The sequence below is a fragment of the Notolepis coatsorum genome (assembly GCF_963971535.1).
Source record: "Notolepis coatsorum genome assembly, chromosome: 1".
NCBI classification, from domain to species: Eukaryota; Metazoa; Chordata; class Actinopteri; order Aulopiformes; family Paralepididae; genus Notolepis; species Notolepis coatsorum.
In genome coordinates this window covers 279,631,058-279,648,366 of record NC_140165.1, presented here as the reverse complement: position 1 = coordinate 279,648,366, position 17,309 = coordinate 279,631,058, and the positions used below count along the sequence as shown (strand labels likewise).

The 17,309-nt window shown below is 44.1% G+C and overlaps 1 protein-coding gene across 1 annotated transcript in view; it reads right to left on the bottom strand.

Annotated features, from left to right (window-relative positions):
* LOC311241135 (coatomer subunit beta'-like) overlaps positions 1–17,309 on the bottom strand; it is an 89,540-nt gene that overhangs the window by 29,846 nt on the left and 42,385 nt on the right. The window lies entirely within an intron of this gene.

The following is a 17,309-nucleotide window of genomic DNA, read 5'->3' as shown; positions in this document are numbered from 1 at the left end:
ATTGCATTGGCGTGGATACACGTTTTCTTTTTTTTTTGGTAAGGGCTCCTCCTCCTGCTTGAACAGAGATTAATCACCTCGAAATTCCGTTGCTGGAGCGTATTTACCATCGAAACGTGTATAGACATATACACTGGTAATCGCGATGGCGATGCGATCACTTGGAATTATTCTTTTTGGAATACCTTCTGGCTAAGGTAAGGTATATTATATGTCTATTTTACCTAACCTGAAACGTGTTTTTCTAACGATCACAGTTTTGTGTTTTACCGGACGTAAAACATGCTCAGCAAACACAATCACAGTTTTGAGTTAAAACGACCCCCCCCCCCCCTTGATGATTTTGTGAAGGTACATATGTAAAAAAAAAAACTGTTACTTGAAATATTTTCACTGGGTGCTCCTAAATTTCTTTGTGTGCTCCTACATTTTTTTCATTTAGGAGCACATGTGCTCCTTGGGAAAAAGGTTAGCGTAGAGCCCTGGCCATACTACCAGCTCCTTCCCTACTTTCACCACCGTATAGTCCGTGTATAGCACCTCTTCGAGTTCAGTGCTTAAAGTAGAGATGTTCCGATACCATTTTTTCCTTTCCGATCCGATTCCGATACCTAAAAAAACGATTATATAAATTCTTTATAAATATAATTTTTTTTTTTTTTTTTAACAAATACTGTTTTATATATACTGTTTTTTAGTCATAACTAGAAAGTAATGGTATTTATTCAACAACAGGTGATTGTATAGATTTGTATTAGTATCATTAATCAATGAGTATGGGGCTTCAGCACTGCAGATATACCCTACTCCAATGATCCACACGGACATTATACGTTGCTGCACTCGCTACCCACTGGCTCTGCAGATATACCCTACTCAGTCTGTCTACAAGGCTCCGTTCAGTAGCAGTCGGATCTGTTTTGATTTTTGCACAATAAATATTCAACATTCTCTTTTGAGACTCCGCCTCAGACTCTTATCATTTGGCACTAAAAGCTAAACATTGTCGCCGATATGGCTGTCCGCAACATGTCATTAATTGTGTACGCGACGTGCAATTGTGCAATGACAACGTTACCGTTAGCTAGCATGAGCTACCGGTATATGGGAAGACCATAGAAGACTGTAACGTTACTGGTGACATTGTGATTTAACTTGGAATACTCCTTTGCCAACTTGCTGTACTTTGCTTGCAGGTCTGCAGCCATTATTGCTGGATTATATGAATAGCCCCAACTTTAGCCAAGGTAATGTTAAAGCTAGCTTTCGGTTAGCCGTTCAATGCTAATAACACCAGCCACCAAGCGAACCCATGAGCTCGCCGTCAACACCGCTCTGTCGGGACGATGACATTTAAGAAAGTATCTGCTGTTAAAATGACAAATGGCATTGACACTTTAATCGATTAAGCACACGTTTGTTTTATAATGCTTACTCAACAGACCACAGTGTTGTTGATAAATTACGTCATATGGTATCGGAGCGCAGCATTAGAGGGTACTCGCCGATACCGATACCAGCATTTTAGCCAGTATCGGCGGCTTTTCCGATACCAGTATCGGTATCGGAACAACTCTAGCTTAAAGTAGTTAGTTAGTTATAGGAGCTGTGTTGGCATTGTCTTTTGCTTTTCCCTCTCCCACTAATTTATGAGAGAAAGAAAGGATAATGTCGTCACCACCGGAGAGTCTAGAGGATTATTCTGACCTCCACCGGCGCTTCACATTCAGGCTTCCTCGGGGCATAGTGGGGCTTGCCTGCTCCACGTCTGTGGCAGGCAGGTGAGCCTCAGCGGCGCCCGGAGGAGAGTCAGGTAGGAAGTTCCCCCGCTAGCGTTGCTCTCCGGCTGTGCAGCTGGATACTATTGCCGCGAGAGGCCGTCGGCTGGCCGACGGTCTCTCTGGGTGGGTGGTGTCTTGCGGCGCGGGCTCTCCGCCTCTGCTCGCTCACGTCAATTGGCGGTGAGCGGCGGGGCCGGACGGTCTAAACAGATGTGTCAGTTGTGCGGGGTCGGCTGCTCAGGCATACGACCCCGCAGAACAGTCGGCTCCAGGCGAGGATTCCTCTGTTACCTCTCCATCGCGTCCAATACAGATACAGTAACTGGCCGTTAGCCTGTGGCTAACCATTAGCCTGTAAACGTCCGATGGACAATTGGGATTGCATGGAGGGGGCGGGGAGTTCTTGTTTGACGCTCCACGAAGACAGAGTTCTCTTCTCTCGGGCAGAGTGTGCTTTGTTTTTCCTGGGAGCCTCGTACTCCGAGTCTGGGTTCGAGTCCCACCTCCGAGGCGAGATGCCCTACCACCATCCGCACTGGACGTTGGCCCCAGCCTATCAAGAAGATAAAGTGGGTTGTGCCTCCCGCCGCGAGGGATGCGAGCTTGCATGTTTTTTGTCCCCGAGCTTAGGGCGGCAGCGGCCCGCATAAACGGGGGCTTTGCTGCCGACGCCACTGTATCTCTGGCAACGCCGTCCTGTGAGGGAGGCCAGCGTTGTCTGCCTTTTTTCTTTGGGCAGTCGGCTATCTGGAGTGACCAGGCCTGCATCGCTATTCTCTACCTTACGCGAGTAGCTAACGGTGGGCCTGTAAGAGCTACCGGTTAGCTTGTTGTTGGCCGTTAGCCTGAATACAGTAGCTGGCCGTTAGCCGGTAGCTAACGGTGGGCCTGTAAGAGCTAGCCGTTAGTTTGTTGCTATCTGTTAGCGATAGCCGCAGGGAGGTAGCGGGCCCTGGACACTCTGATTCGGCGTCATCTCTGGCAGGGGATGTGGTCAGCCTGCACCACGGCCGGCCGCAGGATGTGGGCGAAACGCCGGAGCAGGACTCCAGCCGTCGCCACTACTGGCCCCGCCAGCAAGAGGCCTCGTCAACGAGGGGGACCACCATTGTTGCTGCCAATCGTCCTGCGTCCGGGGTACAGGTAGGACTCATTATCGCATATGCCCCAATCTCCCCCCCCCCCCCCCCAAAATGATTTTGGTTGATAACACAAAAGGTCCCTCCTGAAGGGGGAATGTTTTTGTTTAACAAAACGTGTGTTTACTTCACTGTATTTTTGGGGATGCAACATGTGCAATATAAACCTGCAGCTAAGAATGCTAGGGTCGCGTTCTTGCTTGAGTTTTGTGCAAATTTTTTCTAAAATTGCTTTGGTTGCTATTGTGTATAACTTACAAGGCTGTGTTCTAGCACTTAGCCAAGGGCTTATGTCCTTTCTCTCTGCCTAAGCCAGTGTTCTTTCTTACGTGGTAAAAGTGAACTTGGCGGCTTCATTGTATGACGAGTTGTGTGTGTTTCATGTAATACGTTTTAGGTAAAACATAGCATTTGAGTCCGCAACTGGTGTGCTATTGTTAGCTTACAGAGTTGTACATATGTAGCATGTGAACCAAGGACTTTTTGAGTCCCTCTCTTCAGTCTGATCTTTTTCTTTGCTTAAGGGTGAAGGTAAAAATAGCGGGTGGCAGGTTTTTCGCACATAAGCCAGAGCCGTGGATAAAACCGGTTATCGGTTGTGGTTGGCATGCAGCATGTAAAGCTATTACTCTATAGGTGTATGTGCTTTCATGTGGCGCGCTATGCAACTGGTGTCACGTCTCTGCTTTTTTATTGCGTCGTATCTGGAGTGAGGTGGTTGAGGGGGGTGGACAAATAAACCCCCCCCTCCGTATAGTTATATCCTTTACGAAACTGATTGGCCGAGAGGTTGTGCCTTTTCTACCTATCAGTCTCCCTGACGAGGGTGTTCTCTCTCGTCATAGGGAGGAGGGGGATTTCCCTGTCTCCCACACCAAATTAGGATAGTGGGACAGGGGATTTCCCCGGCCATTGAAGACGTCACAGGCGCGTTTTCTTATTGGCCAAGAGACATGTCCGTGAGTTACAGGGCCTGTGCTACAAACCGATGTTATTGTAAAGGATAGATGATGCGATGCAGTCGGTACTATTGGTCCTTCTGCTCTGCTCTCTAAACAGTAGTGTATATTGGGCCGGTTTGTCTACTTAGTCCAAATTGTTACATGAACCTTTTTCAATTGTTTTACTCACGTTGAGGTCTCTCTGGGAAAATCTCTGTCTTCCCCTCTTACATAAATAGCAGAATTGACGAATTTTTTTGTTCCGTCGTATAAGAGCCCGTGTCTGTGTCTCCAGTAGACCGGCTTCCTGCTTCTTGTCCCAGACGGCACGGAGATACATTGTGGGGCTCTTTCTTGTTAGAAATTCGCTGTCACTGTTCTCGGGTTCTTTACGAGCTTACACGCTGTTTTATAAATCAGCGTTTGGTCTTACGAGACCGATCAGCGCTGGCCCAGGGTGTTTTTCAATGATTGAATCCGCTTTTTGGGACCGGCGAGCCTTGGTTGCCCAACATCATAAAAACTGCTTTTTATGCGGTAGGCTGGCAAGGTTTATTTGTATCTCTACCGAGGGCCAGTGCACTAGGTTAGACTCGAGGACTCGCGTACATCTCCAGGGGGGATGACGGAGTAGATCAAACATTGGCAGGGGGGTTTCACGCCCGTTAGGTGGGCCACCGGGAGCGGTGCGTTCGCGTACCGACCGTCTTGGTGGCGCCTCCTGTGATGTTTTGGATCGACACTCGTACCTACCCCCCTCTTAGGACTGGGGGCGGCGGCGTGACAAGGGCACAGGACTTTTGGTCGCGCCGGACCGGATCAGTTTAACCCGTTGTCCGCCGGGGCGCAGACAAGTTCTGGTACCCCGAAGGACCCTGAGCTTTTCCGGGGGGAAAATGCCAGGGCGGGCCGGACGTCACAGGGGTTGAGGTCATGAATGTGTGTGTCATGTAGATGCCACTATGAGTTGCCCTTAACAGTGGTGTGCATTGGTCCATACTGTGTTGTACCTTTCTGCACAATGTTAGGTGGGTTGGTCCTTCTCCATTCATTTCACCCCTCCCTCCCTGCTAAACCGGGGATGGGAGGGGGCTGGTAGGCTGATTCTGTCAACTCCTCTATGCATCCCTGTGTAGGTCCCGGTCGTCCAGGCTCAGGTCTGGCCTTGCCCTCGTTGACCTGTTGGCCTGGGTTAACCCTTTTTAAACCTGAAACGCCTTGAACTGCATTGTATAGCCGGTGTATACACGCAGTTATGTTTCCGGGGTTTTCTTGATGGGTTAAGGGAGCAACCATTTTCTGTTAATAAACATAGGGGGGTGGTTGTCTCCCCGGTGTGTTGGTAGCAGAGTCGACTCTCCGGTTGAGCCCGGGTCTGACCCCGGCTGCCCCCGCATGTTTCATGACGTCTGCCAATTGTGTCAAACTCTTTCTCTGAACCTCGACCCCGTGGGATTAATAAATTGGCAGGGTCAGGGTTCGTGGTGGAATCGGTTCGCTGGCGGAGTTGGCTAACTCCTACTCCACGAGGTTCGTGACCCCATGAGATTGTGACATGGTGCACGGCATACCGAACACCCCTTCCGCCGGGATACTGTTCTTACAGTAAGCCCCTTAGGCGCCTGTCTAGGGCCTAAAAAAAATAATGGTTTGTTTCCGGTTGCCGACCGACCCTGCCGATTTAGGTGCGACCCAATATATTTTATGAGTTAAAAAAAAAAAAAAAAAAAAAAAAAAAAAAATGTTTAATAAAGTTTCATAGAAATCTTAGTCAAACCTTTAGTACCGGTATTATGGATATTAAACATGCTGGCAGAGTACATGCATCCATGTTGTTGTGAACATTTTAATTAAATAAAGAAATTCCCTATCCATAGTCGCCGTGGGAAAGTATAAAATAAAAAATAAAATAAAATAAATTCCCTACCTACCCATGGCCTTAACTGACAACCAACAGGAAACAAACAATATTTTTTGTTATGCCTAGTCCGCAGTGCTCCGGGCGAGTTCTGCTCTTGTTAAGACCTGTCGACCTGGATTGAGGGATCAACCTCCTTGGAGGGTTCTCTCCCCGGTGCGCCAGCTGGCCCCACGTCATTGTGGGGGGGAAGCCTCCTTGGAGCGCTTCGGAGCGGCGTGCCAGGTGGAGAAGGGCCTTCACCTATTGTAGGCCCTATCCGATACGCTGGCGATGTGGGGGGTGGTGTCACCAGTGACCGTCTGGTGGGGTCTCGATGCCGCGGCCTCGTTGACCTCGCCAGGCCCCCGGGATGTGGCCTGGGGCTGGGGCCTCCTCCGCGCCCCGCTGCTACGGCCTAGCCACGGGGTCGGGACTTTTGGGGGCTGTGTAGGGCGATGTTGGGGGCTGTGACGGGTTTGGGCTGGGTAGGGCTTTGTTTTTAAATAAATAATTCAGGCTCGGCCGGGCCCTCTTTTTTTTGTTTATTGCGCGCTCGCTATACTCATATAACTAGGGTTATAGGATAACCATACGGTTTCAGTTTCAGTTTTGCGCCAGCTGTCATCAGAGAGTCAGAGCCTCGTGTCTCTCTGAGTCGCGATGGATAAGTTAACAGATATGGAATTAGGGAAAGGGAGAGCTTTTGAATGTTCCCAATGCGTCTGGGAAAGCTGCATTTTTGGAAACATTTGGATGTAATTACCGCAGGGAGAATTCGAGGACAGTAGAACAGTGCTGAAGGACATCAACGGTGGATGGTGAACAAATCAAGAGCAGACGAAGTGGTTCAATAACTTCAATTGTTGTTTGAAGTTGGAATATAGCCAGTTGGCGAACGTTTAAATTTGTTCTTGGATGTAGCAACTGGTTGGCGAAGTTTTGTTAATGTTATTCAACGCCAGACATTTTTGTTGCTGACGTCAACAGCGTGGTGAGTCCTGATTTATTTTATATTATAATTGGCTGCTGCGGTCGAGTCTTTTCTGTATACTTTTGTGTCATGATGACATTAATGTTTTAGTCTGTGTCTGCCAGTACCTCTGTACTCGCGACATTGGATACGGTAGCATCCGAGCAGTTTTTGGACTGATTGTGACGAGGCACCGTGTTCAGTAACACACGTGCTGGGAAATGGAAATAGAAGGCATTCGCGAAACAGGCTATATAGGCCTATAATGCTTGTTAGTTTTCAGCGTGTTATGCGTTATTTAGGTAGACCTATTGGACATTTTCGTTTTTGTTTATTTATTAAGTTAATATATAAACAGTGTTTCGAATATTTAAAACAAATATTTTTTTTAATATTTGGCTATATAATTATAATGCTTCATTAGTTTTCAGCGCGATATGCACCTATCTGTTATTTAGGTAGACCTATTGGACATTTTCGTTTTTGTTTATTTATTAAGTTCATATAAAACCGTATTTCGAATATTTAAAACAAATACAAATAAAAAATAACTTTAAGTCTAATATATATATATATTTTTTCTGGCTTTCACTCGGGCTTCAAATGTTGCATTACAGTCTGGCTTATTTTCGGGCAGGGCCTGAACGTCATGGGCTTGGGCTGGGCACGGGCCTAATTTCAAGGCCCTTGCAGACCACTAGCCCGGATCCTCCCCGGTATTCTGATGGTTGTAGGGGACCTCAGCGGGTACATCTGTCGGGCTTTCCGCTCTGCTCCACTCTTGTGTTCCAATAGAGCAGAGCGCAAAGCTATAACGAAATATAATGAAGGTTATCCTATAACCCTAGTTATAAGAGTATAGCGAGCGCTCTGCTCTGACTAACTGAGGACCCCATGTGTCTTCCGTTTCGGCGGTGAAAGACTGGGGAAGGAGCTGGTAGTATGGCCATGGCCCCGCTTATGTGTGAGCGGATGTGGGCGTGGCCAGGCAGGTGTGGAGCGTGCATGTGGTTGAACGTTTTCATGATAGCATATGATTAAAGGGACAGTTCCAATAGAGCAGGGCGCTCGCTATACTCATATAACTAGGGTTATAGGATAACCTTCGTTATCTAGGCTGCCAACTTTACCAGCTTTGTTCTTAACCCATTCTTTGCCGGAGCTTATATCCATCCTTGTAGCCTCTCTGCCAGCTCTATTTGTCTATGGAGATGTTCACCTTCTTTGCAGGGCTATAACTTTTTAAATTGTATTGCTAAATTGACATTACTATGGCCCATTCAACATCAATTATCTATCGTTCAGGATGTAGGAACGTTTAACTTTTTCATTCACACATTCATACAATAATACGGTCTAGAGTATAAATATGTTTTTATCATTTTCTGCAGTATTTCATAGAACGTGAGCTATAGCCATAAATGCATATATTAGATCATCAAATGCAGTTTGATACCGATCCATGCTATATTAAAAATGTCAACTGTACACGGTCCTAGACGTGTTGACTGATCATCTGCGGTTGACCGGAGGGGGGGGGGGGGGGGGGGTCATTTGTAATTCAATGGCCGACGTTAAATCATTTATGTACAGATACAGCCATAAATAGTCATGGAACAACTGTTTGCCGGCCGTTTTGCGTGGTTAATGTTAACAATGACCAGCGGGGGCGCTCTCATACAGCTGGTGACAACGTGCCGAGGTGCCTGTTCATTCAAGAAGCTCCGCCCTCGACAAAGGGAGAGAGAGGCTGAGAGAGAATGAGAGCGAATGGCCAAAATGCACTGTGTTCTGACCACATGTTTTGGCTCAAATACATAGTATTATATTGTATGCCTCGTTTTATAAAATATCCTTTGAGCGCAAGCGATTGATAACGGTCAACGTTGAAACGGCACACGCTCTTATTTATTTTTTAAGCGGGCCGTTTTTATTATGAAATTCGTATTATGAAACAGGAAACACCTCGACAATTGTCTTCAACTTAGCTCACTACGATTCAACCTATTGCGTGGCACCACAGAGAGACGTTGTAGTATCGGCGTCTGTGATTTGCCTAAACGTTCGGCTGAGTCTGCAGCAGCCGTAGTGGGCCGAGTTAGACAGATAATATCATTCGAATATTATTCTTTTGGTAACGTTTTATTTCTGACTACAGTACAGTATGTATTACTATCTATTACTACCTACTATGGGCCAGCCGTGTATAGGTGTAACAGAGTTATAATAGTTCAATGGTTGTGATGGCGGAGTTACAGTAGCGATGCGTCAGGTTCCTTACTGTATATTTGCATATCGTTTTATTTACTACTACCTACTATGCTGCTATGTCTATACTACTATCTACTACTACTTTGTATCACAAACAGTACTGTATTTGCAAAACTGATATGTCATAAATGTATAGATGTAGCAGTACTGTCTACCTGTATGTCATGTATGTCATTATGAATTGAAAATGGGGGACCCTGATGTAAACAAGACGAAAGTAAAAATAAAACGTTCAAACTGTTCCAACTTGTGTATTGTTTTCATAAAAGTGTACAGTATGTCACAGGTGAGCTTGCTAGCCATTTGATTGTTAACGTGATACTCTGCAGTGCAGGTGAATAAAGTAGAAGCACTTCTTATAGTGTACAATGGGGGAAATAAGTATTGTTCAGTAAATGTATTTCCAATTAGCGTATTCAAGCGAAATTTGCACCAGACGTTTGTATTAACTCAAGAAATCTAAACATTAAAGTCCATATGTAAATAAAGTTATGTGTAATCAAGTGGAATGAAACAGGAAAAAAGTATTGGACACACTAAGAAAAAGCAGTACACCACAGCAAGGAAAGGCAAGGAACTAGCTGAAAACCAAAACGAATTAGGAGGCAACTCTACCTCCTATCTGTGCTAATAATGTCAACTGGGTTAGAATATATTAATGGGCTATAAAAAAAAATGTGTTTGTTACCAAGGTGCCACACAAGAAACATCAACTAATGGGTAAAAGCAAAGGGCTCGCCTCTCAAGACCTTCACAAACAGATTGTTGCAAATCATGAAAATAGAATTGGCTAAAGACGTATTTCACAACTTCAGAATCTTCCAGTAAGCACCATTGGGGGCATTATCCATAAGTGGAAGCAACATCACTCCATCATCAACCGGCCATGCACTGGTGCTCCTCGCAACATTTCTGATCAGGGAGTCAGAAGGATACTGATGGGCCAAAATCACACCTGAATACTGTGGGTGATCATACAGAAAATATCCTTGAAGCTGTCATTACAAACAAAGTTTTAGTTTTGAATCACTTCTCTTGTAACACAACTCCTAGTCTACAGTTCTCCTGGTACAGTGTGTAAACCCATCTTAGGTCCCGTCATCTATTAACAGTCTATACTGTAGTTGAGGGGAACCTGTGTCAGAATAGTCATTCTTATGGTGAAGGTCAACTATTCCTGATTTTGCTATAGGGACCCACCGGAACCCTTGCAAGGACCGGCTTTTTATTTAATATTTATTTCAGATATTGATTGAAGTGTGTTTTTAGTCGACGGCGAAAGATTGATCGGGTTTCGACTGTCCTAACTGTGATGAGAAGTACGAATGACCTTGACTGAAACTGACTAAACTCCTGCCTTGATCAAATCCATTAACAGCTAAATAGAACTGTGTTGATAAAAAATTGCACAGTGGTGTTTCTAGGGTGCCAGGTGAAATAGGCATGTTGGAATACCACCCACATATTGGCATGAGGACAGTACTTATCGTTTATTAGCACATCTTGATGGATCCAAAACCATGTCTCGCACAAGGTTTACAGAAGCATGCGCATCCAAACGATAAATACTAGGTGCTGGCCAGAAGAGCACACTTCCTCACACTAGAACATGCTCCCATGTTATTACTTTGCTTGAGTTGTGTGACGTTCCAAATTGAAATGAATAATAAAACAAATGGCTGTAACCATGTCCATGTCCAGACCTCTTACTTACAAAATCAGGTGTAACAAATGTGTGCAAATGCAGTATCACATTAATAACTGTCCTTTATGACATAAGCATTTATCACTGTATTATACTACAACTCTATACATACATCTGAGTAGTAATTAGCACTATTACTCAGTAGTACTAATTTATATATTGTATATTTATATATACAACAGACGAGAGAGAGCTTGACATGCATCGCTGTGGCAGAGGCTGGTGTTGTGCTTGTCGTCTTTCCTGTGACAAAATGGCATCCAAGGTACCGTACTTTTCGCACTATAAGCCGCACCTGACTATAAGCCGCAGCAGCTAAATTGAATGATGTGTACATATATAAGCCGCACTGGACTATAAGCCGCAGGTGTTTTAATGTTTAATTACCATATGTAATTAGCATTGGGACACAATACTGTCGGACAAATAACAAGCATTAACTCATTTACAAGTTGTATTAAGTTTAGCAAATAAGGGAACAGATAAATAACATTTCAATGCAGTCAAAAAAGCAATATTTAGATGTTTACATTTTTGAGTTTGGTCACGTCGAGTCACATATAAGCCGCACCGCTATATAAGCCGCAGGGTCGAAAAATGGGGAAAAAAGCCGCGGCTTATAGTCCGAAAAGTACGGTAATACAAAAAGTCAACCAATGAACTAGATTCTTGTACCGGATCTCCTCTCTGGTAAATAAGAATACCCTGAAGACTCTGGCAGGAGCACTCATTCAAGGGTACTACGACTATGCTTGCACCTCATGGTACCAAAGCACCTCAAAGGCGCTAAAAACAAGATTACAAACATCACAAAACAAACTGGTCAAACTTCTACTTGACCTTACCCCTAGAACCCACCTCACCCCTGCCCACTTTGACAACCTAGGATGGCTTAGAGTAGACGACAGAGTACAGCATTTATATAGAGCTTTTATCCAAAGTGCTTTACAACTTAATGTACATTAAACTTGAAAACAAGTTTTCATTCAGTCTGTCTCGTCTCTCCCTCCATCCCAACAGGGGGGTAGTAGAGTGACTATACTGTGTATGTACTGTAGGTGTGACATGGAATGCGGCGAAACCCCCACACACACACCATTGAAATGCTAATTGTTGGGGCAGCAGAACTGGAACACACTGATGCTTTTTTGGCTATGTCTCTCTCATTCATTAAAATCCTTAAGCTACTATCTATCCATGGGGCTGATTTGACTGTGAACTTTTTTACCAGATTTGCAAATACAGTACTGTTTGTGATACGAAAAGAGTCCAGAAAAGAGAGTATATACATTTGACATAGAAACTGTACATTGGAGGAGGTTGGGGGGAGGTTGGGTAGGAGGAGTGGGTGGGGGACACTGTACAACTGAACAAGCAAAACTGTACATTGGAATATTGACTCCCTCCCCGCAGAACTCCGCACCGCCCCAACTCTGGACTCATTTAAAAAACTGCTCAAAACCCACCTCTACAACTTGGCCTTCAACCCCTAACTTTCTCACTTTATATGTACCGTACTTTTCCCACTATAAACCGCACCGGACTATAAGCCGCAGCAGCTAAATTGAATGATGTGTACATATATAAGCCGCACTGGACTATAAGCTGCATGTGTTTTAATGTTTAATTACCATATGTAAGGAGTGGAGCCTGCGGCTTAATTTGACTCAACACGGGAAACCTCACCCGGCCCGGACACGGAAAGGATTGACAGATTGATTGCTCTTTCTCGATTCTGTGGGTGGTGGTGCATGGCTTCTTATATTGAGCTTTAAGTTCCCACCTCTACAGAGAATGACTCCCACCTACAGAGAATGACTCCCACCTCTACAGAGAATGACTCCCATTGGGACACAATACTGTCGGACAAATAACAAGAATTAACTCATTTACAAGTTGTATTAAGTTTAGCAAATGAGGATAAATAACATTTCAATGCAGTAAAAAAAGCAATATTTAGATTTTCGGGTTTTGTCCACATATAAGCCGCACCGTTATATAAGCCGCAGGGTCGAAAAATGGGGAAAAAAGCCGCGGCTTATAGTCCGAAAAGTACGGTATATGTTGTGTCTGTCCACTATGTTTGTTAATTTGTCATCCCCCCCCCCCTCTATGTAAAGCGACCTTGGGTCCTCTGAAAGGCGCTATATAAAACAAAGTTATTATTATTATTATACTTGGTCATTTACTGTACATTGGGGGGGGTTGTGTTAGGACATTTACAGGGGCCAGTTTAGAATTGCAGTCTCCCGTAGGTGTTTTTTGAGTGTTTTTGAAAGTGGGAAGTATTTTGACATGTACATGGGTACCTTGGTCGTGTAGTGTATCTTGTAGACCAGGCCCATTGCAAGTTGTGTCTACTCTAAGCCATCCTAGGTTGTCAAAGTGGGCAGGGGTGAGGTGGGTTCTAGGAGTAAGGTCAAGCAGTAGTCTGACCAGATTGTTTTGAGATGTTTGTAATTTTGTTTTTAGCGCCTTTGAGGTGCTTTGGTACCATGAGGTGCATGCATAGTCGTAGTACCCTTGAATTAGTGCTCCTGCCAGAGTCTTCAGGGTATTCTTGTTTACCAGAGACGAGATCCGGTACAAGAATCGGTACAAGAATCTAGTTCGTTGGTTGACTTTTTTTATTACATTGGATGCCATTTTGTCACAGGAAAGATTTGCCTCTAGGATGGAACCCAGGTAGGTAATATCTTCTTTCCTTGTGACCATATTGTCACCCACTGTAACTGAGAAGCCGTCGGTCTTGCTGAGTTTGTTATTTGAACCGAAGAGAATGGACTCTGTTTTGCCCAGGTGTAATGATAGTTTGTTATCAGCGAGCCATATGCAGATTTTGCCTAGTTCTGAGCTGTAACTTGTTCTTCTAAAGTGTGAGGGACCAACTCATCAAAAGATGTGCTAATAAACGATAAGTACTGTCCTCATGCCAATATGTGGGTGGTATTCCAACATGCCTATTTCACCTGGCACCCTAGAAACACCACTGTGCAATTTTTTATCAACACAGTTCTATTTAGCTATTAATGGATTTGATCAAGGCAGGAGTTTAGTCAGTTTCAGTCAAGGTCATTCGTACTTCTCATCACAGTTAGGACAGTCGAAACCCGATCAATCTTTCGCCGTCGACTAAAAACACACTTCAATCAATATCTGAAATAAATATTAAATAAAAAGCCGGTCCTTGCAAGGGTTCCGGTGGGTCCCTATAGCAAAATCAGGAATAGTTGACCTTCACCATAAGAATGACTATTCTGACACAGGTTCCCCTCAACTACAGTATAGACTGTTAATAGATGATGGGACCTAAGATGGGTTTACACACTGTACCAGGAGAACTGTAGACCAGGAGTTGTGTTACAAAACTAAAACTTTGTTTGTAATGACAGCTTCAAGGATGCTTTCTGTATGATCACCCGCAGTATTCAGGTGTGATTTTGGCCGATCAGTATCCTTCTGACTCCCTGATCAGAAATGTTGCGAGGAGCACCAGTGCATGGCCGGTTGATGATGGAGTGATGTTGCTTCCACTTATGGATAATGTCCCCAATGGTGCTTACTGGAAGATTCTGAAGTTGTGAAATACGTCTTTAGCCAATTCTATTTTCATGATTTGCAACAATCTGTTTGTGAAGGTCTTGAGAGGCGAGCCCTTTGCTTTTACCCATCAGTTGATGTTTCTTGTATGGCACCTTGGTAACAAACAATTTTTTTTTTATAGCCCATTAATATATTCTAACCCAGTTGACATTATTAGCACAGATAGGAGGTAGAGTTGCCTCCTAATTCGTTTTGGTTTTCAGCTAGTTCCTTGCCTTTCCTTGCTGTGGTGTACTGCTTTTTCTTAGTGTGTCCAATACCTTTTTCCTGTTTCATTCCACTTGATTACACATAACTTTATTTACATATGGATTATCTGTCTAACTCGGCCCACTACGGCTGCTGCAGACTCAGCCGAACGTTTAGGCAAATCACAGACGCCGATACTACAACGGCTCTCTGTGGTGCCATGCAATAGGTTGAATCGTAGTGAGCTAAGTTGAAGACAATGGTCGAGGTGTTTCCTGTTTCATAATACGAATTTCATAATATATTATAGCTTACTTGAATGAACAATCTCCTTCCCCACTTTACCAGCATATTTTAAATTCACAATAAAGTCTCTCTCAGTCTCGCGCCGTCCCAACGTTGACAGTGGCTCGTGTTATCGACACAAAGGCACAGTGATGAATGAGGAAGTCAATACTCAATAGACCGCCGTCGGTCGACTTTGCGCCTCCTGGCGGCATAAAACAGAACAGCAGCCTGGGTTCCTGATTAATTAAAACGACGTGATATAACGTGCGCGCGTCGCGGCAAAGTGCCCATGAATACTAAAGGCTTCATCTGTAGTATGGGTGATATATAGATCAGAGCAGTTTGTATCGAAAATGGTAAAGAAAAACGCTGAAACTCACCCCAGTCTCCTCTTACCGTTGGGTGATAATAATAATAATAATAATAATAATGCAGGACCTGCTCAGAGGTCTTTAATTGGCATTGGCTATTATCCACAACACACACACACACACACCGGAACACACACGCATGCATTGTCTGTAGGATCGCTGATGCGATTCGTCTCTGCGATTAACCCATCCCGTCGTCCTTCCCCCCCAAGGGCAGCCGGGAGCAGACAGGCGTCAACGTGAGCCGCGCCAGGGGACCAATCCAAGTGCTCCTGTTTGTCTTCGTCAAGGACGCCACAGCGTTAGCGATCTGTTGTTGTGCATGTTTTTCCATTGGGTTTATCTTATCGGGGGGGAAACCCTTGCGAGCACGGGGAGAACATGCAAACTCCACACAGAAAGGCCTGGGAGATACCCCACCTGGGTACCTGGCATCATGGAAACCTGGTCCCCAAGCGGGAATCGAACCCTGGACCTTCTTGCTGTGAGGCGACAGTGTTAACCACTACACCACCGTGCCGCTAGATGAGCGTGGAGCAAAAAGATCGCTATTATGGGATGTTGATCTAGGTGATCCAGTTCCGGTTTGTATAATACTAATACACGTCCAATCATGTTGTTTATTGAGTTATGGCAACGGATCGATATGCACGGTGTTTGGATAGAGTCCGGACAGAATAGGGGACGGACTAAGCACTTCCGGTGACTTCCGGTTTTGGCAACTCGCCGATCGGCCACCAGGTGGCGGTATTGAAGCGTTGGAGAGTTGAGCGGAGTCCTACAACACCAGCAAAGACTCCGTGGGTGAAATGCGAATACCATGACGAAAATATGAAATATTGATTTCAAAGACGCTGTAAGACTTCATTGGCAGATTACGCATGGCGGAGAATGACGTCTTAACACGTCATCGGCGGAGAAAGGGTTAATAACTGGCACTAACAGAACAGACAACATTGAGTCTGGTAAAGCCAGTAAAGTACATAGCAAGGAGAGGAGCTATCCCTGGCATATTTAATGTGTTCAGCAGTAATATGATCTAGACCAGTGTTTCTCAACTGGTGGGTCGCGGGGCCATTTTGAGTGGGTCGCGGATGTGTGTAAAAAAATAAAATAAAAAAAAAATTATTTTTATTTAAAAAAAAATAAAAAATCTTTTGCACTACCTATCTTTGTGAAAGTGGCTTCTCAGCTCTGGTCCAGCTGAAGACACAGCAGAGGAACAGATTGGACATTGAGCATGACCTCAGAGTTGCTTTGTCTACCATCACCCCAGACTTTGAGACTCTTGTCAGGAGCAAACAACATCCCCAGTTATCCCATTAGTTCCCTGGGATGTTAAGCTAAGAAGTCTGCTAAGAAGGATATATTATTATTTATTATTATTATTATTATTATTATTATTATTATTATTATTATTATTATTATTATTATTATTATTATTATTATTATTATTATTATTTTATTTCATTGTGTTTTTAGCCCTAGTTGCACTTTTGTTGCAACCCCAGTTATCCCATTAGTTCCCCCAAACTTACTGTAGGTCTGTTATGTTAAGCTAAGAAGTCTGCTAAGAAGCATAATATTATTTATTATTATTTTATTTCATTGTGTTTTTAGCCATAGTTGCACTTTTGTTGCAACCCCAGTTATCCCATTAGTTCCCCCAAACTTACTGTAGGTCTGTTATGTTAAGCTAAGAAGTCTGCTAAGAAGCATATATTATTTATTATAATTTTATTTCATTGGGTTTTTAGCCCTAGTTGCACTTTTGTTGCACTTTTTGTGTTTATTTCACGTTTTTAACAGTGCATGAAATATTGTGTATTACTGCAACAATTTTTTTTTTAAATAAATCAGTGGTTAAAAAATGTTGGTCGCGACTGACTAGGGAAATGTTGGGTCCCGAGGCTAGACCAGTTGAGAACCACTGATCTAGACCACTTGCTTTGTTATCACAGCTTGTTTATAGCTTGGTATACCTAATGTGCCATAATCATCATTGAGTCATTCATCTCATAGTTATCCGCCGTATACAAATCATTTTGAACACAGTTGAATAAGGTACTATAATGCTGTCACTATAACTCAATATCGTCTGATCCAGATATTCTGTCTAGCGCATGGTGTTTTACAGTCGTTAAGAACTCT